The 27,228-nt window shown below is 30.6% G+C and overlaps 1 protein-coding gene across 1 annotated transcript in view; it reads left to right on the forward strand.

The window, feature by feature from the left end:
* The first annotated feature begins 354 nt into the window (after nucleotides 1-354).
* The window catches only part of drm (odd-skipped family member drumstick), a 59,432-nt gene continuing 32,558 nt past the window's right edge, over nucleotides 355-27,228 (forward strand). Inside the window, exon 1 of the mRNA XM_085952070.1 lies at nucleotides 355-710. The gene's annotated coding sequence lies outside the window, so the exon portion shown is untranslated. The remainder of the gene's footprint in view (nucleotides 711-27,228) is intronic.

Here is a 27,228-nt window from a genome sequence, read left to right on the forward strand (position 1 = left end):
AGAAGAAGCTAGCGCTCTTCAACTTCAAGTTTATTAGGTATTATTTACTCATCTCCCTTCCACTTATGTGTGTAGCGTACAAAAGAAGAGCGAGAAAAATTTTGATGCAGGTGGACCTTTGAAAAAAATGTATTTTTTTTAAATGTAGAAAACCAAGAAGCCGGTAATGTTCCGTGTTTAGCCGCGGAAGGGTAAATTGTGCATCTCGTTTTTTTGTTTGGGTCTGCAGTGTGGTGTGAGAGAGATGTGAGCGGGTCGGCGGCCGTGTGGGAGCCGAGACCTAGGTGATCTCATGTAGAGCCTTCGGAAGTTTTCCGAGCGCAGGGAGCAGTTAGAAGCGTGGTCGAAGTGGCTACCACTACTAAAGCGCAATCGAACCGGTGTGTCTCGACTTCTGGCGTTATTCTCGCTTTGGCCACTGCTGTCGAAGCATTAAGCTACGCCGCGAGACTCACTTAGCCCGCAGAGAACGAACTCTGGCGAACTTTCCGCTTCTGGCGAACGACGTCTGCGTAGCACGGAAGCCAGCCGACATAAATTGCCTTTTTTATCGCCTGCGTATAATTGCCTGCCTGTTTTTTCCTCCAGTCGTTATCGTCGCTTTGAGTAGATTTCCAACGATCTCCAGCGCTTATTTGTATTTTTATTACCGTCATATCGCCGAGCTGTTGCTGATTTTTTCCCCGAGAACATAGCTACGACATTTTCAGGTGAGTTTTGTGATTATTTTTTTAATTGATTGTTTATTATCTGTGTACCCACTGAACCGCATGTTTATTATTTTACTGTAATAAACAGAGACACATTGTTTGATTTACGCACGTATCTGATTTATTTATTTACGAAACAAAAAATCAGTAGCATTTCTTCAACAGTTAAATTTATGACAGTTCATTAATCAAGAATACAATATGTTTCTGAATTTAAAACCAAAGTAAAACTATCCTAAATCATTCTTAGATTTATTAAATAAATACTAGAATGTAATATTTTTTTTGAAAGAATACAAGATATTCTTTGACTTTGACTGTGACTTTTAAACATCGTTTCAAAATAATTATAAAAAATGTTCTAAGTTTTTGTTTTTAATATAAAGTTCTAATTTATTGCTTGTTTTACATAGTTTTTTTTTAATATGTGTCATCTGTTGTTTATATCTATATTTTGTTTGGTATTTATCATATTATGTGTGTTGTCATTAAGCTACAGTGTAATAATTACATGGATAAAAATATCAATATAGTTACTTAATTCTACATATAATTTTTAAAGTTATACCTACCATGATAGGTAACTAAATGATTCACATTATGCGTAAATTATATATAAAAGAAATCGGTGTTGTTTTTCATTCAATTTAAGGTACACGTTGTAATAATCTTAGATAGTATTTACAATTAAATAATATTAAACACCTAATTGATGGCAACAAATTTTATAATAAAAAAAATATTTGTTAGAAAGAATTGTGTATTTTTTAGACAGACAAATTTCAGAGATACTTTCTATCGGTAACGCTACTGTTATGTAATATGTATCAATAACACAATAGTATTTGATTGTTAATATCAAGTAGATTTTTTTTTGACAAGTCAGTTTTTATTCTGATAACGATATCAACAAAAACCGCGTCCAGAAGTGCAATAGTGGCATTGAAAATTTTGGCTTATCTCCAAATGTCAAATTAAATTTCCTGGATAGGTTTTCTTTATCTTGCCACTCAACATAACACGCTGGATCATCGGATATGCAAATAAAAGGATTTTTAGCGCCATCAAGATAACAGTTGCATTTTCATTATTATATATTGTGACTAACAGACTGAAATTACCTAGGTATCTTTATAAATTTAATAAATTTATTAAAGAAAAATATTAAAGATAATAGAAAGGCAGCGCTCGAAATGGAAAATGTTACGAACCGGAGCGTTTGATAATTTTACGATAATATTAACATAGTTATTTAATTTTATTTTATAAAAATAAGTGTGTTAGATTTTTTATTATATGGTCTATCTATCTCAGACTGATAAAAAAATTGTTCCACGAGACGGAGCTATATTTTTGGAGATTTTATGAACCGGAACGGAACTCCGGTGCGCTCCGTTCCATTTAGAGCCCTGTATAAAGGGTTACGCCATTATTGTTTTCTGAGACATTCATAATTTTAATCCACCTGCCAAATCTGTCTTACCTAGACAATTATAAGCCGACAGATTTACAAATCTATCAAACCTACCTACTTACTGCAATGTTGAAGGAATTTAAAAATAACTATGCCATTACGAGACAATAGTAAAATTGTGTGTTAACCACCCATTCAATCAAAAATACCTAATGTTTAATAACAAGCACTGCGATGTCAATGAACCTATCATTTAGAATTTTTATTTAATCTAATATATTACACAAGTGAATGTGTCTTTGTATATTTTCTTTAATAATGCAGCAATCCTAAAGTAAACAAATATGTATTAAAACAATTCTGAAATTAAAAAAAAAAATATTTTTCGCCTATGACCGATTTACCGCGAACCTTGTAGAACTAATTGGATGCAGATATATTTTTGAATAATGACATTATGCGACTAAATATGCTAGGTTTTGTCTAGTAGTCTTAATAAAACATATTGCAACACAAGTAATTACCGATGAAACTTTTAGAAAACCGCACCATTGGTTTTTTTTATTTATACAAATATTTGATTGTAATATTAGTATGACATGAATATAATTAATTGTAGATTGTGACAATACTTTCTTACAGTTGACTGAACATAAACAAAATTTAATTCGTTACCTTTGAGTGTGGTGTCTGAACGATATGACGCTCTTTTCAATTGGCTCCATAAATTTGGGCTAATTTAATCATAATATCACATAAATTACTGACAACGTCGGTCTCCGGAGTCTTTTGTGAGGCATGTCATTTACACCACGGGGCGGTGTCCGTTGCAAGGGGGCCGCAGAAGTGCCCGATCGATTTTTAAGGACGTTTCAAAATGTCACCGACGGCGCTATGACGATTCCATTCTTCTCGCCCCCTTTGTGTCAAACAAAAGATATGGGCCACGCAAAGAAACGATACCCTCGCTCGAAACCCGATGATCAGAGTCGCATCATTAAAAGGTTTCCTTAATATTTCGTCCTGATAAAATTCTGTCGAATTGGAGAAAAGTACGAAGAAACCGTCAAACCCAATTCTAGTCACAAATTACTTAAATTTTAAAAGGCCTACATTTTAGATACCTAGTCAATATACCTACTTAGAAAAAATAATATTTCTTCATATTCCCTTAATATGCGATAAGCATATATCAGTATAATATTATATATATATAAACGTATAATAAACGCGACTGAATAATGCATTTTACTTATATATAGATTAAAAATGATATAACATCATTATCAAAACTAGTATTGTAAAATATGGTGTCGGTTTTAGATCCATTGATGTTTGAGGCGCTGATAAATTTGGAGGTCCTCTTGTAGAAATGTTGCCTCTGCAATATTAACACCATCATTGAGTGATAAAATAAAGCAAAAGTTCTAATGCCAGATTTTTTTAGTTTTTGGACTGTTTTTTTTTTAAACTTAAATTTAAAAAAAATATACACGGTTTCTCTATTTATTGAAGAAGCAATCATGTCAATGTGGTTCATGAAAATCGGACGCTGAAAATGTAAAACTGTTGAACAAAATGCTCTGTTGATATTAATAAACAAGCATTCATTTTAGTATGTGTTTATATTGGTAATTTTGTGTAAATTAATTATAAGTATGATTAGTATGTTTTAGTACATATCTTTCAAACAGTTTTAGCTGTCGCCGATAAAAGATATGATCTGATTATCAGTGTTTTTAAAATGAAAAACTGAAAACACATATTTAATTCAAAACTCATTGTTGCTTAAGAATCGACAAATTTAGGTACGCAATCATTTAATTAGTTAAGCAAAAGTAACCCAATTTACGCATATGGAAATGTTTCAAAATTTTAACAAAAGAGATATTGAAATATTCTACAGAAAAAGAATTTTGTAGTAGGACGTAATTTATTGGTAGCTTGTTAAATTGACAATCGAGTTCCCCTTTACTTTTATTGTAGTAGGTAACTACTTATACAAAATAAAATATCGTAAAATAACGGTGAATATATCAATTTGTAAATATATAATGTATGGTTAGGTATTAAAATATATGCTGTATATATTTTAACGGAAACAAACGTTAAAAATATTATGTTATGAAGCATAACTTTGAATTGACTAAGAAAAAAACAAATATATAAATAATTTATACGTAGGTATATAAAATTTTCGACCCGTAAAACCTCAGATGTGACAATTTCGCTAAAATGTTTTTTGTACATATTTACTCATATACTATGTTGCATAGTTTAGTAAAACGATTAACTTTCTCTTATATACCACCAAAATTAATGAAATTTATTTCCGATTTACCATATTCATTTGAATAAGCCCGTAATACAAGTAGAAATCATATCGGTGTCATTAAAAACTCTCGTTTATGACAAGTCATTTACTACTAATTATCTAGATTAAATCAGATTATCATCTAGAACATTCAAAGTCTTCGTTCATGTTTATATTTTTGCTTAGGTTTATTGCAGTTTTTTGTAAGTATCCTCGATAAAATTTCAATATTGTCACATTGATGGTTTTACCAGCTCAACGACGATATTAGATAAATCCTTGTAAAAATCTTGGACCAATCAGGATTCAAACCTACATAAATCATTTGACAGGCGAATGCTTTACCAATTATTTGAGTTGGTAGCCTAATTGGTAAAGTACTGGCACAGCATTTGATATAATATATGAGTTTGAATCGTATTCGGTTTAAAATATCCACATTTTTTATAATATGCATGTTTTTCATGGTGTTCAAAGTTATGTATTTTTAGTGAAGTTATACAATCTTGAACAAAAAAAATTAAGTTAAAATTTAAAAGTACCTCGGCGTGTTATTGCAATTTATATCATCTGTCATGAAATGCAACATAGTTGATCATTTTACAAATTGTATATTATTTTCTCTGGTTGTATATACGGCAGAGTTTTATTGATGTTAATAAATGAGGATAAATATATGACAGGTAGCGATTTTTGCACTCCGGGTATCCGAATCTTTATAACGTGCACGATCTCAACGGAACCTCCGACCGTCTTAACGGGTTAGAAGAACCTTACGGATATAATTGTTTTTAATCAATTTTATTCACGGAAGCTAGCAATCGTAAGCCAAGTGTATAATTCATAGTTCTGCATTTTATGTATATTTTTATATGCGAATAAAACTATTAAAACGTCAACATATAATTATTAACTTACTCTAAAATCTACTGAGAGTTTCTTAAAACATGTAGTTACATTTTATAAAGATGACTTAGTATTTAGTAATGTTTAAATACATATTTAATAATATGTACATATATAAATAGGTAGCAATTGCGTTAATTTAGTAAACAATTTCAATTAGTTATTAGTGGCTAAAAGATATGCTTATTTGTATTTATAGATAGTAGTCACTTATTATTGTACCAAAAAATGCAAGATTTAATTATAATTAAACCAATCTTTCATAAAAAGGTCAATATTCAAGATATTACTCGGCGTAGCAATGCGTAACGCAGTGAGCCGTTTAGGCGTAGCACGGTTACTTCTACGCCAGAAGTCAAGCTCTACGTAACGTAGTAGTAGCTGGGTTAATCTAGCTATATGAGTATAGTATTATTAGTTTCATCTTTTTTTTTTAAAACAAATATTAATTTATTTATTTAGATATTTGCATAACAAATTAAACATACAGATAAGTGAATATGTATTTAATGAGCCCGTTAATATTAAATAATAATATACTGCTTACTTTGTTAATAAGTTGTGCTTTTAATAATATGTAATTTTAATATATTATTTTCTTTAACATCCATGCCTGAAAAAAATAACACGTTGTTTGTTTGACTCAGAAGAAGGACTCAAATGAATTAAGAAAGTCCTTAACAATCATTCCTCGTAAATAGTAGATATGTTAAGAATAATATAATAAATGCACTTTGCGTAAGAAAATATAATACTTTGGAGAAGTAACACTTATTGAAATCAATTTAATAACAAGTTATAATTATTATTTAAAATGTAGCATTTAAATAATATTACAATATTTTTCGCAATTGTAATGTATAAGGTATTCGACTTAATTATTAGTTATAATAACTTTAACATAAATAAGAAGGCCACTATCCCTATATTATAATAATATTCATATTTATTCATCGTCGTTATGCTAATTATAAATGTAATTTACATTATTTATTAAATAAAATATAAATTAATCAATACATATTTTTAAACATAAAAAATATTAAATTCCGTTCGTGTTACATAAGTATGTCCATGTGTACGTAGGTATGCATTTTTTTACATTAGACATTGCCGGGTCAATAACCAAACAATTATTGCATAAGTAATAATTCTCGTTCAATGTATTAATTACATGTAACACTGGCCATTTTATCGTCAATAAAAAAATGATTATTTAGCTAGAAAATAGTTTTTTTTTTATATATTATTTTATTGAATATTTTTTTGTTATACCTATTCCTTAATCCAGCACTGCAGGGAGCATCGCACACTCGCTTGCAAAAACCACCAACATTTCGAAACTGTTGCCCTTTTTTTAAAAGTTGTTTTGTAATAATATAAGGTCGCATAAACGTCTGTTACCGAAATCGTTCGCATTGTATGTCGCGATATCTTCACAAAGCGACGGAGAATCGATCCAATGATATCATAGCCTCTTTTGGTATTCACTCCAAGATACATTTGACGTCTTTATTGATCTTATTTTTCGATTTGTCACTTGCACTAATAATATATACGATTTTTAAGGTCATTTTACGAGTCTTTGCAATTTGTGTATGCAATATTATTGTTTCGAAACGATGCGTGCTTGAATTCGTTCCAATCAAACATTTTGCATTTATTATTTTTATTCGATATTTAAATTTTGTATGTGGGATGATTTTTTTCCGGAACGTTTAAATTAGTTAAGCTTCTGTTTCGAAAAAAATGTCATTTGCATTAAATTTTTTATCAAAGAAAAAATCTGTAGGCTACGTAATATTTGAAGTATATTATGCACCTTATGTTATTGGTATAAGCATTATCTAATACTATGGTGTCATATTTATGATTGTCACATTTTTCAATTGTTACTGTAATGACTGCTAAATTATTAAAGTATCAGTTTTTTGGCAGAAATCCATCGATTTGACTAAAAATGATAATCGGAGATTCTTTATATTTAATTGCATTTTTCACCCTTACGAATTAATTGTAGTAATTGTTATAAACCAACTTGTCAATTATTGTTAAGTTTTTAATTTATTCACCACTACTTTAGCTTCACATTACGTAATTCCTAAGAGTTTTTTGTAAATCATTTTAATTCAATTGTGATAATATAATGAAAATAATGAAATGTATGAATATAACAAAACTAGCAGACACAAATAAACATTTTTTTTTCTAATTAGTCACAGTAAATAAAAAAATATTTAGATTAAAACTATGTTAACTATCTAGAAAGTACCTACAAATTTTTGTAGTAGTTGTTATTAGTGGCATAAAAACAGGGGTAGTTCCAGACGCCTTCTGGTCTAGCTGTCGTGATTATTTCACTACGTATTTCTCCAAATCTAAATAGTGATTGTTTCTAAGGTAATGCCATCCAATCAAAGCAACATGGGCTTTCCTACGCTTTTCCAACCAGCATCTTAATTTTTCCGGGCTGATACAACTCCATTTGTACGATATGACCAGGCCATCTCAGTCAAAGAAAATATTAATTTCAATTATTTATGTTTATCAAATTATTCATAGAATTCGTAAATGTATATTCGTATGTTTTGGCACAATTTACTTACTTTATCCTATCGCATTCCGGAGTTTGAGCATATAGCAAGCACAAAGTCGTACAATTTCATTCGGTCCATCGCCACATCATGCATATCCTTGAGTTGTTGGCACTAATGTAGTCTTAATTATATTCAATTCAGCAAATTAGTTTTTTGCCGACAACTATTTTGGTTGTTATATGACATGATAATCAATACTTTTAATGATTCCTTCTTACCTAACTACTTTAAATGCTCATTAGGGCAAAGAATATATCGTTTATAAACTAATTTGTCAAATTTAATAACTGTAGATGCTAAGCCAAATAATACGAGTTGGGGACGTTATAGCAAAAACAATTAAATCATTTATATTACCATCTTCATCGTAACCCATAACTAACTTACTTCAGCAATAGTTATTCTGTGACTATTTTTTGACAGATTAGTCAGTAAAAATATATTACTAAATTAATAAAGTTCTTTTTTTCAAATTGTTCTCCTGTAATGCTGCCAATTCTCATTAACGCACTTATCTTAACAAAAATGTTATACTTGATAATGTGCAGTTGTTAAATGAAATACTAAGTTAATGCTATCACATATCACATTATTTATACGAGGTATTTTCAGATTTTAAATTAAATTTAAATTTAAATTATTTTTTTAATATTATATGCACCATAATTAATGTTGCACTATTGTAGATTTATTAATTATATGTCTCTTGGGTATGTAGGTATGCATTGCATATAATTAAAACTATATATTTTTTTGATTACCTATCAATAAACGTACAAAAGATTCAGTCATAATTTATTTTCGGCACCATTGTTCAGTTACACGTTGCATGACCAGTGTCTGCAGAATTCCTCCAGCTGCGTTGATTGCATAAGAGATGCGTTTGTTGCGTCGGCCGCTTTGAATCAGAAGCGCGTGGCGGAATTACTCTGAGGCGATGAGGATCGAATCGAGACGCGAGTGTCTTTTGATCGCCGGATCAAGCGAGGACCGGTTTGTGACCAATTCCGATCTCGCACTGCCCCCCGCGCGGGCCCCACCGCCTTCACCTCACCTACTTTGTGCAAAAATTGATAAAAAAAATACATTCAATCTTATATCGAATCACGATCGTTCAATTGCTGACAATACTTACAAACTTTGCCCTGTTTTATAAAGATTTTTAATTCAATGATAAATACGATTAGCCAATCCACCACAATACACAGTAAGTTATAATTAATGTATAAATAAAGTACATATATAAACAAATAACAGGAAAACAGAGGACAAATAAATGTCATTAATTATGACATTTATACGAAAAGTACTGAGATATGAGTTCGAACGTAAAAGGAAAAGTAACAAATAAATATTAATAATAATACAAAAATTAAACAATTTACAAAACATAGCAATCTTAATTGTGTTATCAAATATTTTAACCGCGAAGAAGACAGCAATATGTTACATTACAATGAGATATCATTAAAATCGAAAACTTACATTAATGAGAACGACAAAATTAATATTTACTGAAGTGACAACAGTAATGCTCTCTAAATCCTAAATGAATGCAAAAAGTGGAATTGTTACGGTTATTATCGTATATAAATATACTGTACCATCTTTGCAAGAAGTGTTTTTACTGAAAATAGCAAAGCATGAGTCTGTGAATGCTGAATATAATATTCATAGATTTATCATCTGATCCCTATTTTGACTGTTTTACTATAAGCTGGCTGTGTCAATAATGACAAGATGAAATTATAAAAGTCATGTACATTCCTACCACTTACTGTAATGAATAATGATAGCGGTAATATTATTACAATGGTTATTTTCACATATTTTTCCATGTTTACAGTAATCAATTGTTATTTCATATCATTGCTAGAGTGATCGCAGTGCATCTAGTAATGTTTCGATATATTAAATCTAGAATATTTTTTTTAATATGAGAAGTTTTTAGCAAACTTAAATATGTGTACAATAAGAAGAATATTATTTCAGCTGAGTTAATTGTTAGTAGGGTATACCTATATGTAAATAGATTATGATTGAACAAAGGCATACCTGATATCACAAATAATGAATGATTCATCGGAATCTACAATTAAAAATTAGATGTTTATATTATTATACCGGTTAGGTACTTAAGGCATTTTATGTAATAAATATTGAAAAAATATGTGTAATATAGGTTTTGGGTCAAAGCACCCCCTGCTGGGTATACTCTGCCTTAGATCGAACCGCGAAAAATTCCTCGTATCTTATTATACCAATGAAGACTATAATATTGCTGAAATTTACAATATTATAAGTATTCAGTTGAGTCACTGGACAAGCATATCTTTTAAAATTCAAATTAACAAAAATAGAAATAGGTATCTAAATAAATAATATTGTACAATTTTGGAAACAATAAGTAAAAAACAAATTTTTATATGAAATTTTGACAGATGCACATTATTAAAATACGTAAGTACCTATATATTATTATATTTAAATTTTTATTCAATCACATGTCTTCAATCAATTGTATTAATTGTCTACATGTCATTGTAGTGGACGAACAAGTAATAAAATAATTTGTGAAAAGGAAAACTAAGCTATAATTCTATAATTCTTTCACCAAAATAGTTAGTGTTTTGCATTTAGGTGGATAAGTAACTTTATCTGTCAGTTTCTGAATCTGTTGAATATGTTGATTTGAGATACCTACGACTACGAGCAATGAGATTTGATTTGATTCACAGGCATATGAGTGTCTTAAGATTTACTGCCCATTTGAATACTCAGAATACATAACTGATGATATTATACACCACATAACACATTTAAAGTACGATTTTTTTACCCTTCTTGCAAAATGTAGTTTAACTTATTATTTCAATTTGTTGCCAGGAATATACTTCGAGAACTTAATTACTAAAGGCTTGTGATAGCAATGTAATATTTCAATGGATCTTAGCACTCGGATAATTGAGCAGTCAGACAGATTCACGTGCATTAGCTACCTCACCGCGATATTTAAAAAAAATAATATACACTATGACATTACAAAATAATAATAACCCAATTATTGGGTATTTAACGCTGTGTGAAGACTGATTTGAGTGTCTTGTTTGAAATAATAAAAAAAAACAAGTTTTTAGCTTATTGGATAATCCAGTAAGTAAAAATAACGATACAAAATTAACTGTAAAAATTAAAATATAACTCAGCTTTTCGTATGTGCCCAATTGTTAATTTTTCTTCAGTCATGGATCCTCTATTTATCAATGTGTCTTTAGATTGTGATGATTTATCTCAAAGTGGGATTATTTAGCGGCACTACAAAATCGAGCGAGGGTTTATTCTTTCAAGTTTTCGACGTGCTGATATGTTTGTTATATTGTCAACAGCGCGCCTCGTTTGAGATAAAGCCTTATATCCTGAAGTTTAAATAATACCTTCATCCACAGACCTGTGATGATGCCCTGACAATATTTACACGACGATCACAAAAAGAGCGGGCCGGAAACTGGCATTTGTTTTAGATAACGGATAATACATGGAATGAAGAGTTTTATGTAAATAAAATAATATGTATTATTCTAGAAATCGTTATTTATTTGCATAGTAAGGTGCGGTTACCTGGAAGGTATCGTTTTTATTTGACACATAATAATATAATGTAGTGATATTATCAGCTAATAAAATAATAATATATTACTATTTTGTGTCATGTTTTGCTTTATGTCTCTTTGTTACATGCGCTTAGGACTGTATTATATCTAAATCGATACTGATAATAATATTCGGATGCTTACAGCTGAATTTAAAGTAAGTAAAATTTTTCATTTTGTTACAAACATAAACAATATAGCTAATATCTTGAATAACACCATTTATTTACCACAATATTAACTATTCAGCTGGTTAATATCGTGCCTACGTAAATTTACCAAAAAGTATCTTCCTAAAGACCTATTGTATTTTGAACTTATTTAGTAAGTACCAAATAAGTAAAATATTAATTTTATTACTAAAGTGGAGTAGATAGGCAATGATTAAATATGTTATAGTTTAATTGGTAATAAACGCATCATCGTGTATTGTGATTCGTATATGTAAGTTGGTAGATCATATTATAGATTATAGATACTACTCAGTGTTTTTGTTATTGTACAAAAATACACACGTTTGTACGGCCGAACAGTATGCGCCATAGTGACAGATATTAGAGATACGGTTTAATTAATATATAAATATATATAATATAGTAAATACATAATATATATGAGGAATATTAAAATTTTAAACTTATAAAATTTTTAGAGCGTTGTAAAGATTTAATTATAATTAATTTTAAATTACAATGAATACAGATTACATTTACGAAGCGAAAAAAAACTTTACGCATTATTGAATAGGTATGTTATAGCTTCCAGATTTTAGACACACATTATAGGTTATTAAAGACTCTTGTAATATAATACAGTATTTATATAATATGGTGTCTATATTTAAAATAAAACTATTTTTAGCCATGCGCTTGAATTATGAAAATACTACCTAATTGTTAATAAATAGCCTTAGATGTTTAGAACAAGTCAAGTGAGTAGTTATAACGATAATACTGATAGGTACAATAAAGTTGGTAAGAATTTAATAGGAATTTAAATTGAAAATAAAACTATTTTGTAAATATGAAGCGTGTAGCCTGACCGCCGAAAATAAAACATTTTTTCTGCAGCCTAAAGCATAATAAGCACTATTTTTACAAACAAAATTACCTTACATTGTCCAAAACAAACATACCTGTCGCAGAGATAATTAAAAATCTTTACAGCGTGTGTGTCCACCTTGCTTCAGAAGAAAACAATAAAAAAAACCTCGAGACATCAATGAAACACGAAGTTTCCCACAGTGAACGATGCGAGAAGAAAAAAATATAAGAAGTGAACAGCTAAAAGAAAAAAAAAACACAAAGGAACCCTATAATCGGATAATATATGACTGTTAAGAAGGCTTTAGTGTGCAACCTGCCTCATAGACATAATATAGCAGGCCCGACAAACCGAATTCTCAAAACAATACCATTGTTTACCTTTACTAAAGATAAAGGATTCCGACAATTTTTTACTTAATCGCAAATTTGCTTGACTAAATATCGATAGGTTTGTTCCCGTGGGTATATATTATAAATAGTGACAGATACCAACTTAAATATTTTCTATAGTATAGTATTTTAATTATAAATTCGGTATTGCTTATTTATATTTTAACAACTTTAAAAAATACTGTTTTCTATTAAATTATGTGCGTTATTTCATAAATGTTTTTAATATTCTTTGAAACAATATTGATGACATATATATTTTTAAATGTAACGATGGATATTCAATAATATTACCTACCTACTTTTCAATGGGTGCATTCGAAGATTTCTATGTGTAGGTATGATTCATAGTATGTTGGTTTTATACGTATGTATTTAAAATTGAGTACTTGAATGAAAGTTAATACGAATTTTGATTTCAGATGGAAAATATAGCTTTCCAAAAATATGTGAGGTTTAAAAGTTAAGTTATATCAATAACACGGAGTGATTATATTAATAACTATTTTCCAGAGGCTTATATAGTTTTGAAAAAGAGGGTGGGGGATGAAGAAGCAAAAAACCCAAGATATGCATTAGGATAGTAACTTATTTATATTTCTTGAGAGAAATACTAATGCGCTCGGTAAATAACTAGATTCGAACCCTGAGCTCTCGTCGTTAGCGCAGTATGCTATCTACGCCCTAGTAAGGCGGGTAATTATTATTGATTATTAATTGGCATTTATCAACTTGTTTTTTGTATTTTACATACGTAATGTCCGGAGTTTTTGAGTATTGACCATTGACATAAATAAATAGACACAGCTTTAGATACATCATTTTAATATTTAGATCAGACGTTAATAGCAAAGGTAAACAATATGAACTCAACGTTCCAATATGCACCTGTATTGCAATGTAAATAGATTTTTTAAAATCAGTATTTAGGCTGACACGTTACCTACATGATATGCTGTAAAGATATACTTAAATGTTAATTTGGAATAAGTATATTATGTAAACTTTTAGTACAATTTAAGTAGTCTTTTTTCAATAAAATTTATCGATGTTTAAACGAATGAAATTTGTAGTATAAGGGTTGTTCATGACAGCGTTTTAATTTTTAGATGATTGTAGATTAATACACCAATGTTATTAACGGAACTGGATTTTCTCATACCGAACTAAAATAAAGTTACTCACAAAATCTCAGATTTCTCAAGCCGATTCACGGAATGATCAATTTACCTTGTAAATACACGCTATAAATAAAATAATTCCGAGAAATTTCCTATACTTAAGTGATTCAGTATCTCGGTTACCAAAACGTTTATGTTTGTGTATTAAATACGTAAACACAATGATAATATCGCAGTATTGTTCTACCGTAGAGAGAGGGCCGCATCGGAGCTAATTTCGCCCGCGGGCGTTTTTTTCCATCACCTCACCTCCGCGAAGAAACCAGCTACACATTGTTTTAGTTCAGCTCGTGGATTATCCAGGTCACGTTTTTTTAGTTACCACTCAATTGGACGTCATAACGGAAAGAATCGTATTAAAATGGCTTTCGTTTCAAAATAAATAATCAGTTTCTTTTAACGTGGGCAAGCATATGAGAAAGAGTAGTAGGTATTATGTAAATAATAACGTACTTACCTAGTCTACTTACCTACCGTGTGAATATATTACGATATACTTGCTCTCAGCCTAATACATAGTTTAAATACACGGGTCAATAAGTATTATATTTAACATTTAGTTAATTGCGGTTAATCTAAGCAAGAACGGTTTAATTATATATTATGAAGTACCTATCTAACTTTAACAATTTTTAACTACTAACTGTTGACAAATCATTTTAATAACTAACATTAAAATAAACCATGTTGAGATATACAGATTTAATAGTTTTTTGCCGATAATTAAACACGGCAGTTTTTAGCATTCAGAGTGTTTAGAGTTTAGACGAACATCATGAAAAAGTGTGTGTAGGTATTAAATATATATTATAATAAGTAGCTAGGAAAATATCTATTTGTATTTTTTGTCGATATTCATGGTATTAAGAACGCTCATAGAATACCTATATTATTGGTTCATTTAAAATTATTTTACGTACCGACGTAAATTTTGAATAATTAATCATATGATATTTTTTTCTCAAATACATCTAAAAAGTAAGAAAATAACTAATAGGTAATATGTAAGTTGGGTTCAGCCTCGCGACTAGCATAAATCAATGTTGTTTTTTTTGATGTACCTACATTTGTTTCATTCTGAGGATCCAATGGATTGGAAGAATGAATAATTATCATTCCTTGGAAAACTTTGGTAATATATCATAATATACTTTTTGAGGTCAGTGTACTTCCCATAGGAGAGATCATTTTTAGCTATTTACCTATGTAATAATTATAATTGTTTATAATTTATTAAAATGGCTCAATATTGGTAATGACAATATCTAGTAGGTAGTTATATACCTACCTACTTACATATAAGTCAATGTGACTACTCGTTCGGCCATTCGATAAGTATTTATTTTCAAGTGCATTTATTTTTATTACCCGTTATCTTTATAAAACTGACGCAATATCTAGGATTATTATTTGATACATAAACTACATAAAATACATCACTTTGATCGACAGGTGGGTAAGCTCCGTTTTGTATTAGGAACGCAAGCAAGAACGCCCCTGGCGAGGCGGTGTGCCACCGAATTACGCGCGCGTGCGCAGTAGCTCTCGAGAACGGAAAAATAATAATATCGAGAGCGAGTGAAAGAGATACAGTGATTCTAGTCAGAGGAAAATTGACTGCCGAGAGGGATGTAAGATGTTAGCCGGAAAGAATTCCATATTCAAAACGATCTTGTTTTTTTTCTTTCAATTTATGGCCGTTGCGTGATTATATTATTACCATGCATGTGCGCAATGGAGTTTTTTTATACTCAGTACTAAATTAAATTGATTTATAATTTTTAATTCAGAAACGTGTAAGATAAATATTTTTTCCTAGCTGAGGCTGTCCGAAGGAACAACGTGATATTATCAATTGCCTACCCGCCCTATATTATTATAGATAGGTACATACGTATATAAGTAATATAACGTTTAGATCATACAATTATTTAAATTGTAGTGTATTTAAATGGCTAGCCGATAATGCAGATGAAAATTCAGTAAAACATCAGAGTACAGTAAATCACGTATTAGAGCTCAACGCACGGGTAATATTAAAACCTAGTATCGGTCGTCGAAATGGTTGTGAATTTGTACTTATGGTTTAGTTAGTACCTACCTATTATTGATTACTTTATCCCATAATTGTTAAATACGTTGGCTATATAAACAAATGGAATATAATTAGCCAAGCGAATAAATTTATTTAACTGGATTATAGGTTGGAGGACTTTGAGTTAAGCTATTCTATTATATAGTATGTATTAAAAATATATGGATATTTTGCAATCGATGTTATTGTAACGTATATTTCCGGCTTACCAGTAGATACCTACGTGAATTCATTCAAACATTTTTAATCGGATGCAACTTTGACGGATGCAACTATTCTAAGAAATAAAATATACTTACATACTTACTTAAATAGCTACGTATGTATTACTGTCATATATCTATACGTTTTTAGGTGAGTAATAAATTAATCTACTTTTATTTTAATAATTATCAATGCAACTGTCTTAGGAGTTGACTGAACCCACGACGTAGAACGAAATATTTTATGCAAATATGCCGCTCGAATGATCCGAGCATTAAATACACTTCAATTAAACCACACCTAAGCGAGCTGTTAACATGCATTTACATTGTACACCTCTACATTACACCTGTAAGTTTTGCACCTGTTTTGCCACACCACGCACGCAATTACCTATATACAGAAGCTCGTTTGTTTTTGAAATAGAGACAAAATATACATACATTATCTTGACATAAATAATTACTTATAAATTGATATGATTTCATTTCAAAGTTACTTTTTGATAATGATTCATATTTCAGCAACTTATTTAAATTGAAAGTTATATTAGTTATATAGCGACATATATATCGATAAAACATTTCATTGCAAAAGTTAACGATTATTATTCTGCAAAATTATCTAAATTGTACTTATATCTCCTGCCTATATTATTATTTACACTAATTTTTATATGTGAGAATAGATTTATATTTTATATTGTTACCCATTACTTAATAAGCTTTTTACTGGTCATATTACCTAATAGGTAGCTAATATAATAAAAGCGCTGATTAATTCATTTTTACACAATACGTTTGCCTGTTTTAAATCACCACGATATCTTGCAAACACATCAAACACGTGGTTTCTATTGATTGCATGAATGGATGGTAGTGTCGCCATGCGTACTATAATTTTACTATTTCTACTGAAATTTTATTCCAGAAAAAGTCACTTAAAATGTTAAATTATTTGTGAAATTTATATAACATATTCACCTGGTTGATATGCTACGTAGGTTATTTATTAAATCTCTAATATTTATTGAATTTACTGAATTAAAAAAAAATAAACTGTAGGTACGTCTTAGATATTTTCGTATATGTAGTTGGTTAACTTATACCTAACACAATTGGTACAGGTATTTAATATAATATCAATTAGTCACTCATTAATATCATCTTATGTATTCAATATTTATGTTTATAGCGTGCCATAATATTATACCTGACTATCATTGCCGTAAAACGTTGCAAAAGTAAAGCCTACTATACCAACGGCTTATTAAGTTTTCAACGTAAAACTGATATAATTGATATACAACGGCTCACTAACCAGTTTCTATAAGCAAATCAACGATGATGTTTATCTTTTTATCTATGTGTTTCTGTTACGATATAAAGCGTTGATTAACGTACTTTTTAAATTTTGTTTATCATAAGAAATAAAGATCTATGAGTTTGTAGGCAGGTTGCGACGGCATGTCGGATCATTCTCAAATGATTTACAGTTGGAATATTGATTAATACAAGTAATTACAAACTGTCATCGAACGCAACACAAAAAAAAAATCTCGGATCGACTCACGTTTCTTTCAAAACTTCCAGCCGTAGGTGTTAGAAACAGTTAAGATGTATTCGATTTATCCAATCAATATTGAGTTAAGGTGATCCCACGTTACGACGACGCAAATATGTTATATCACTGGATGTAAATATTATTAAATTTGGCTTATATTAAAATATTTTTATATTATATTACATATTATGTTCCTACTATATTATCCTTTAGGTAATCATTGTTTTGAATTGAGCTCTACATATATCTACATATTACATTTAAATTAAAGAATATTATTCATACAGTTGTAAATAAATAGCTAATTGAAAATGTGTGTACCTACTATAATATTGTATCTACTTATAAAACCAGAATTATTAGAGACGTCATATGTTTGGAAAATTCAATAATCTGAATAGATATCTATTCTAATATCATTAATTCAATTTGTACCAATTGGATCATATGAAACTTTTCTTTTTTAAGTCACATATTTTGTTAACATGGGTTATAAAATGTTGAAAAAATACACAGATTTTCTATCAGTACACTCAGTAAAAACATATAAGATAACATAATAAATTTACGTGTAGGTAAGTAGTATTATTTGGTGAGCTATGTTTTTTATTGTTTGTAGGTACTTGAATTACATAATAAGTTAAAAAACTATTTTTTTTAAATATTCAATAAAGGATGTTTCATTCTTAAATCTTGCGAATTATTCGTTAAATTAAAAATTAGTTTGTTAAATTATTATCATGTGTAAGTACCTTATAACAAAATTTTGAAGAGATCCTAACACTCTTTAGTAAACAAGGAAAATCATTTAATACTTTCATTTAAAATACAAAAGCCGATTGTTAAAACAATAACGCAATTCAGAAAACGCTTCAGCGAGAATTTTACGAACATCTTGTTAATTTCGTCATAATTAGATAAGACACATATAGCTTAGCGGTTAGAGCACATGGGAGGGGATCTCAGGGGTGCGGGTTTGAATCCTCGTCCACCAAAAGATTTTTCCTAGTGGTTGTAAGTATATTTTTCACATGTAATTATGAATATGTTTCGATTAAATTATACATTTATTATATATAGAAGTACCTACTTACAAGTAAATAGTTCAATCAAATTAATCAATTTCATTAAATCTTAGCAAAAACCATTGCGGCACCTGTTTACAGAATTAATTGACAGGCAAATAAAGTGTTTTATAGACAATGTAAATGGCACGCCCACTGTTGAAATATGGCTTTAAAGTCAAAAAATCGTTTTAACTCAATTTATGTGTTGTTTTACACCATCGTGATTTTAACCTTCATTCAATGAACGGAAAATAACAATATATTTTAAGTTCGTCTCTTGGGAAACTGAAGAAGTCCTCCCACGTGGTGTTGGCTTCTCATTTTGGTGAGGGGCATAACACACTCAACCTACTCGTTTCTCTTTTTAACTACTGTACATACTTTAGTCATTATTCAATAAGAAACATCAGACACGCGAAATAATAGAATGTTTTCGACACATTTACTATTACATGACTGTTTTTTTTAGATTAATATAATCATTGAGCTCGTTATGTTGAATAAAAATAAAAATACAAGCATACTTACTGTTAAGGGGGGACATGCTTAGCGTAGGTCAAAATGGAGATTTTGTTCTATTTTCAAAGCATGATCCTGGACATACCTTAAACGTTGTAGATAATGTATTTATATAATTATGAAGCTTTATTATCCTTAATATTTATTTTAAACATTTGATGAATGCATAAAGTATTTTTATTACATAAAATAGTATTCTTTTAAACCTCTCGCTCTAATGTTTTAGAATATAGTCATATTTCAGTACATAAATTCCAGTGGTGTTAAGATTTTTTACATTTATTAATTTTTAAACGCATTTATAAAACCATCAGTATAATTTATATCGAAATTATTATAGTGAAATATTTACGATAAAAAATTATATTGATAATCTCTGTGATCCCAAACTTGACAAGAATTAGGCATTTTATTATTCAAAAAATCGGCAAGATTAACACATTTGAAGATAATTCTAAAGAAACTTATTATAAGCTATGTTTTTGACCATTCGAGTGTGATAAACATCCTACGAATAAAAATTGCTTTATAATAATTATTGACCTAAGAATAAGGTAGTGTTTTTTTGAAATACGCCATTTCTTTTGGCATTCCCCAGTGGTTAAGCTACAACATACGGCCGTAGCCATAAATTGACAAACGATAATTGAAGTAGGGAGTAAAATGATGTTAACGCGCGTGTTTGAACATGTACCGTTTTAAAAAAATCGGTTAGGTTAATTATACATGTATGGGGTGGGGTTAAATAGATAATAAATTAATTTTCATCATCCTAAATATAACTTGCGTCTTTAAAAATTATCATCCACGATATTCAAGTTCTAAAAAACTATTTTATTAAACTACCACATCTGCTTATTTTCGTTGAAAAGTATTAAAATTAGCATACTATCTGCAGACTACCCGAATTGTTTTATCATTTGATTTGTCTATTGTGTCGTTACTGCATTATTAAGAAACAGATTTAAATATAAATCGATTGAAGAAACTTATTTAAATGGCTGTGAACTCGAATAATTCGAAGTCTAGTGATACTCCATTCCATATTACTAAACATAGGTAATTGGGGTGCCAAAGGGCAGTGACGTTTTCTTTATGAAACATATGAGGATATTGGTTCATCATAAAGTACAAAAATCTTTTAAAAAACGTGTGTTTTTCACAATCTGGCTGTAAAAATCAATTAAAGTACCTACCTATAAAACAATTCATCAATAATCCTAGCAACATCTGTATTTATGTACCTACGTAACATTTGATTATCGTTTGTGGTGGGGCCTGTCAGTGCTATGAGCCTCCACGTATCTAAAACCACCACAGTAAACAAGTGGTCAATGTACAATTATTATTATTTTGTAGTAGCACAAATGCTATTATTATTTAAAAATATCGCAATACCTAGGTTTTTTTAGAGCTTGTGAATCCGTCCATGCGTGTACCTAATTAGTATATCAGATAACCCTCACTTTGTAGGCCCATATGCTATGTTTAGGAGCGAATGTGGTGGTTAACTATTGTTATTTATCTATTAGGTATTTATACAACTAAATTTATTATTCTAGCAATCTCCGTATCGCTAGTAAATACATAGCGAAATAGTAAAACATTGTTTGTTATTTTTGTACGAGAACAACAAATCTCCCTTATTTCTCCAAAGACGGGCGCTTGTTTAAATCATACAAACATTAGTTAGGTATAATAACGAATCAAAAAATCATATTATTAAAAAGATTTCGATAGTTTCTCGTGCAGTAAATGCACTCCTTATAGATGGACTGATTAATCGATTTGCACTATTCGTTATATTATATATTCGCTATAGGTATTTAACAAATTTTCGTATTATTTTTTTGTAAGTCAAAGGTAAAAATGAAATAATCATTTTGTATTTTGTCTTCTCATCTGTCATATATTATAATTTAATATACCTATTAAATTAATAAATCAACTTGTAGGTGTAATATTTAAATATGTTTCATACGAAATAATATTTATACTTATACCTTTCATTCAAACAACACTAAAATTCATTCGTAGAAATATCTTCACAATAAATTACGTTATATCACATTTTGATAAAATGTAGAATACAGCATCAGCTATTGCAATATTATTTACAATAAATCGTCTAATTTTTATGATTATATTGATGTAACAAAAATAAGAAAATGAAATCATACGACAATAATTTATTTCCATGAGGCGTTCTTTGAAAGTAAAATTATTACAAAACAGCGTAGCACGGTGATGCCTACGCACACACTCAAAGTACGATGGCTCGTATACGTACACGGGAGCGATATAGGCATGAACGGTAGCTAAAAGTTTATAGCTGTCCATACACACGGAAGCCTGGTTTATATTATTCGTTTTTTTAAATGACTCGCGCTTTGATTGGTCGCGGCGTAAGCCAGTAGCAGAACCTTTCTCGTCATTGTGTGGTTTTTGAATCGAGTGGGTTGATATATTATGTGAAAGATATAAATCGTATATGAGTGGTGGACGGAAAATCCGACGGGATAGGTTGTATTCGTTTCATTCATTTCATTATATTAAATTCGATCTGAATTTACTGGATCGGTATTGTGATAGTTAAATAATTAAATTTTGTAGGTACCTTAGTATAGTTATGATATCTACATTAAAAAAATAGCAGGATTCAGCATTGGATAATAAAGTTGGTTACACATAGGTATTAATGATGGATTTATTGACAGAAATTTAATATTTATATGAACTTATTGGTAATTTGCATATAAATTTACGTATTATAAAATTAGGTACCTATATTTTTGTCCCCCAATTCAAAGTTTGTATCTTTATACATGAATTCTGCATACTTAAAGGCCGCGCGGCATAAGCGTTGGACTATCATGCCGTGGGTCCCAGGTTCGAATCCTGGGTCTAGCAAGTACATATATTGTTTTTCAATATATGTGTGAGTCAGGGTATGGACCTAATAGGTTGAGCAAGTGGCTGACAACCATTTCTCGTAAAAACAAAATCTGTTAATACAAACCTTTACTCTGTGGAGGCCCATATAATCCTAATAGGATCGGACATGGTCGAAGAAGAAGAAAAAAAATTGTAGTTAAAGATTTGTAGTCCATGTAGCGAAATATTTCATAAGTAGATAATTTTTGACTGTTAAAATTTTCTTTGGCGATTTCCATTCATAAAGAGGTATTTATTTTTAAATTGTAAAGTCATAACGCGATCCACTTATGCTTGGGACTCAACCATAAACGGGCTAGGGCGATTAAAATTTATACACTCCGGCGTTTATTTACATCATAATAATCTGATTTATGTAATGAATGTGAAATTCCGCCGGCTCGCATACCAGGCTCCCAGAGCGTTGCAGGAGGAGATACCGAAATAGTTGGACGAGAGTTTTTCCCACCGTCGCGTGGGCCGTGATATATCGGCGAGCTGCCCCCCTCCCCCCGGTCCTCGGCCGCGGAGCCTTCGCCCGAGGCGCGTGCCCGGTTCCCAGACACCAGGGGAACATAATCTCAGTTGGAAAGCGATCCGCTCCCCTCACCTCGGCCCTCCTGCCCGCCCGCGCGCTCCCGAGAGTGATTCGCTTTTATGTTCGAATCAAATTGTATGAAATTATTATTTTAGTCTTGTTAAATTATGCTTATTCCTCGTTTGCTTTCGCTTCTATTCCAGAGGGGATAGATATAATCCAATTGCATACTTTCCGATTCGAAATGATGTAGGTGGGTACATTTTACATTTGAATCGAATTACGTCGACATTGGACGAGCAAAAAACATTTCTTCACAATAGATAGTAAATAAAATCTTCTTCATCGGGACGATGTCAGATGCTCGTTACTTGGATAATCTGGGTGTAAGATAACCTTCTTTTGGAATTCAGTGGTAACTCGAAGATGTAAGAAACAAAGTATACATTTATTTTACGTAACATGTACTAATTTATTTATCACTTTTCCAGTTGTAAAAAAAAATCACCACACGTGTTTTGCTCATAAGGTAGGTACGTTTCAGCTCAATTTATATTTAGCTGTATATTGGTCTGAAAATGCCTGTTACAATCGCAATAAAGTTATTTATTTCGAATATTTGGGTAAACAACGACGAAAAATTGCATATATCGGTGTGTTATATATATGTAAAGTGGGTACCTATAACAAAACGCTAATGCTAAAAACGCATGCTATATGTACCTGTATTAATTAATTTTTCTGTGGCAACTTATTTAACCACACTAACAACTCTCCAGATTTCCATCAAGCATTGTTATGTTTCTCTCAGCAAGTTATATAGTCCTAACTCATTTTTTTCTGAGCAAATAGGTATGTTACCGAAAGAAAACCTTCTTGTATGGAGATGGAGCCTAAAAATATGAAACTGAAGCAAAAAAGACCACTAATTTTTATAGAAATTCAATTGTGATTTTCTTTATTCTACACGAAAATGGCACTTGTGGAAAACTGGAACTTGCTTTAGAAATTTTGATAGACAAACCACAGATGACTCATTATGGCAGAAAATTTAACATCTTTGGTTCTGACCTATATTTTATTAGAAGTAGGTATTTTGTTATTATCTATCTAGGAATCGATTTGTTTAAATGATTTTCAGACGTATCTTTGGCATGAATTGATGGTCGCCAACTGTATGCACGATTAATAAAAAAATCATAAAAAAACCCGCTAGTGGCTTAAACGGCTAATCTGCATATTTGATAAAAACACGATTAAAATGATTAAAAACGCTAAAAATAAACCACACAAAGGAGGTCACCAGATTCATTCAAGACTTGTGCAACGCATTATTTATTCAAAGATCAATGGAATCCCCTGTTGAGATAAAGAATCAAGAATCAATTCACACAGATGTCATAGTATAATTTCCATAAAGCGAATGAAGAAAAATTATCATAATGGACGGATAGGATTACTATAAAGGCAAATGCCACTTGTGTCACTGTGCATGTCAGCGCTTAATTATACGAAAATAGACATTGCGTCAACGTCCATTGAAAAATTTAATAGAGGAGACATGATAATTTACAAATAACCACTTAGCAATTTTTGTTAACACCAGTAGTATTAATTATTGTATCAGATGAAATCGATTGGCACTGATTATAATTTTCAATAAAGAAGACATAATTATCTACTAGTAAACTTTATCATTTTTTTTTCTCTACAGGATAAAATATGATAGGTAAATATAATCATAAGTATCATTATTTTGTCAAACCACTGGCTACGGCTTTATTAGTGTCATAAAGTAATATGTTTACGAGTAGGTATGACTTCAAATCCTCCACGTATCACAGTTGGGTAAACACTGATTTTACGATTTTATAAGAGAATGTAATATAAAAAAATATGTTATAGTATTTTTCATATGCGCTTATAACAGAAAACCTTGCTGTCTGTTTTTAAGATGCAAAACAACCAATGAGGATTTATACATACTTTAGAAATACCTTTTTTTCTTTTATTATGTATTGTATATTATATATACCTAAATATGCATATTATGATCACGATTATTCAAACGTTTTATTTCTAACAACCAGATGGCAGACCACTATACATGCATATCGTCATCTCCATTGAAAAATTAAACTAAATATCTGCGAATCTCAAATAGGTTTAAGAAACACTTTTCAGTCTTCTGTGATTTCTGTATCAAAATAACTGAAGCTAGTTTCAGTTTGCCATTTATAACCATATCATTTTTCTATGCAGCAAACAATGAATGCCTTTCTGGGTTTTCAAAATTTGTATGAAATTAGTGGTTCTTTCTTTAGTTTCATTTCATCTTTATGAAAGGATTTCTCGATATTTTTGGCAAAACATGTGTTTTATATTATGGAGTATGGTGTGGATACAGAAACCTTTTTGTTATTAAAAATATTAAAAAAACATTTCCCAATTTTACAGAGCCAACAATTTCTTATTGCTTATATAGTTACAAAGTATAGATCTGTTGTTATTTTATCATGTGTTTATTTAGTTTCGCAATGAAAACGACGATGTATTCATATTATTATATCAGCCGGTTTGCCCTGGATCTTGCGCGTCGGCCAAATGACAGCACTGGAGATATACCAGTGTCGAATCCTCCAGTTTGTGGGTCATGAGCATATTTATAATACACAAATTTATTTATTACTCAGTTCGGCGTTTCTCACAGTCGTGGAGCGAGAAGACGAGCCGATTCGGTTTTTGTTTACCGCACCTAATTATGACCGCGAGTGGTTTACGGCCGCCCGGTCGACGGCTCGTTGGCTCGCCGGTTCTCTCGAGCCGTTATGGGATGGTGTGCTCGCCGATTGTCGTCCTCCGCACATCGCTAAATGATATCACATCTCATGCATTCCAATTGGTACGCTGCTTTTGGTAATTGCTACCTGCCTTCGGAAGAGCGACTCGCCCTATGTCCCACGATTAAGACCAACCGTCTCCCGTGGGAACAGCGGCCATTGTGTTTTACAATTTAAACGTTTCAGAGGTTCATATAAATGATACAATCTTATTCTAATAGAGCTTACTCACTTCGATGAGGATCCGTCATATACCTACACATATTCTATTACGATTTTTACCAGTATTTTTTTCAGAATATTTATTCGTCACAGTTGAATAGTGGCGGAGGGCTTGTCCCTAAAGCCATGCGTATGGGTTCTAATTCCGCGTCTGGCAAAAATCGCTAGCCTTCTTCAATGTGCGTTTGATTCATAGAAAATATTCAACGGGTTGGATGTTACTATGTTATGATACTATTTTCTGAATAAATAAATGCTAGGCTTTGAAGCGAAAATAATAATTCACACTCTGTCCCTTTTTAAATTAGCTGTAGGTACAATCCGATGTAGATTTTTTTTCCGATTCACCATGAAGTTTCATAACGAACTTTGTTTTACGAAAAATGGACGTTAGCCAGAGTCTAAATACACATTGAAAAAGTAAAACATGATTTTATCATAATTTTGGTCATAATGTTGTCACATTCTGTCATTGCGGATAATTAACTCATTTCAAAATTATAAATATATATCTACCCACCCATCAGTAGGTATGTATTATTATTCAATTTGAATTGTGGAGTGTTACCAAAATTTAGCTGGCATTTAGTAATTGATATACCTAGTTGAGAGTACCAGCCGACTGCCTCTTGTATCAGTCCCTTTTTATGGTTAATAGTGTTAGATGAAGCTATGTAAAGATATCAAATTATTCTGATTATAATGGAGTAGGTATAGTAAATACAGGCAGCAGCCAGTCCATAATTTCGACGCAAATTGTTTCACATGTTTTTACGTTCTGCATTACTCACATAGAGAATCAATTCATAGAAAATAAATCTATTATAAATCAGAAAGAACATTTCGCAGATCGCAGAATATGCCGCGATCAATTTGTAGAAAATGGCCACATTAGAATAATAAGCACTGACGTATTTAATAAAATATAATTATTTAAACAATTAATTATTATGTTTATTTTTCTGTTTGTGCTGTGTATGAACTGGCTGCTCTCTGCATAATTACACGTAGTTAGAATGGTACCCTTTTTAATTGCAT

The sequence above is a fragment of the Rhyacophila brunnea genome, unplaced genomic scaffold (assembly GCF_057557595.1).
Source record: "Rhyacophila brunnea isolate RB1 unplaced genomic scaffold, BYU_Rbru_1.0 scaffold_3, whole genome shotgun sequence".
Taxonomy (NCBI): Eukaryota; Metazoa; Arthropoda; class Insecta; order Trichoptera; family Rhyacophilidae; genus Rhyacophila; species Rhyacophila brunnea.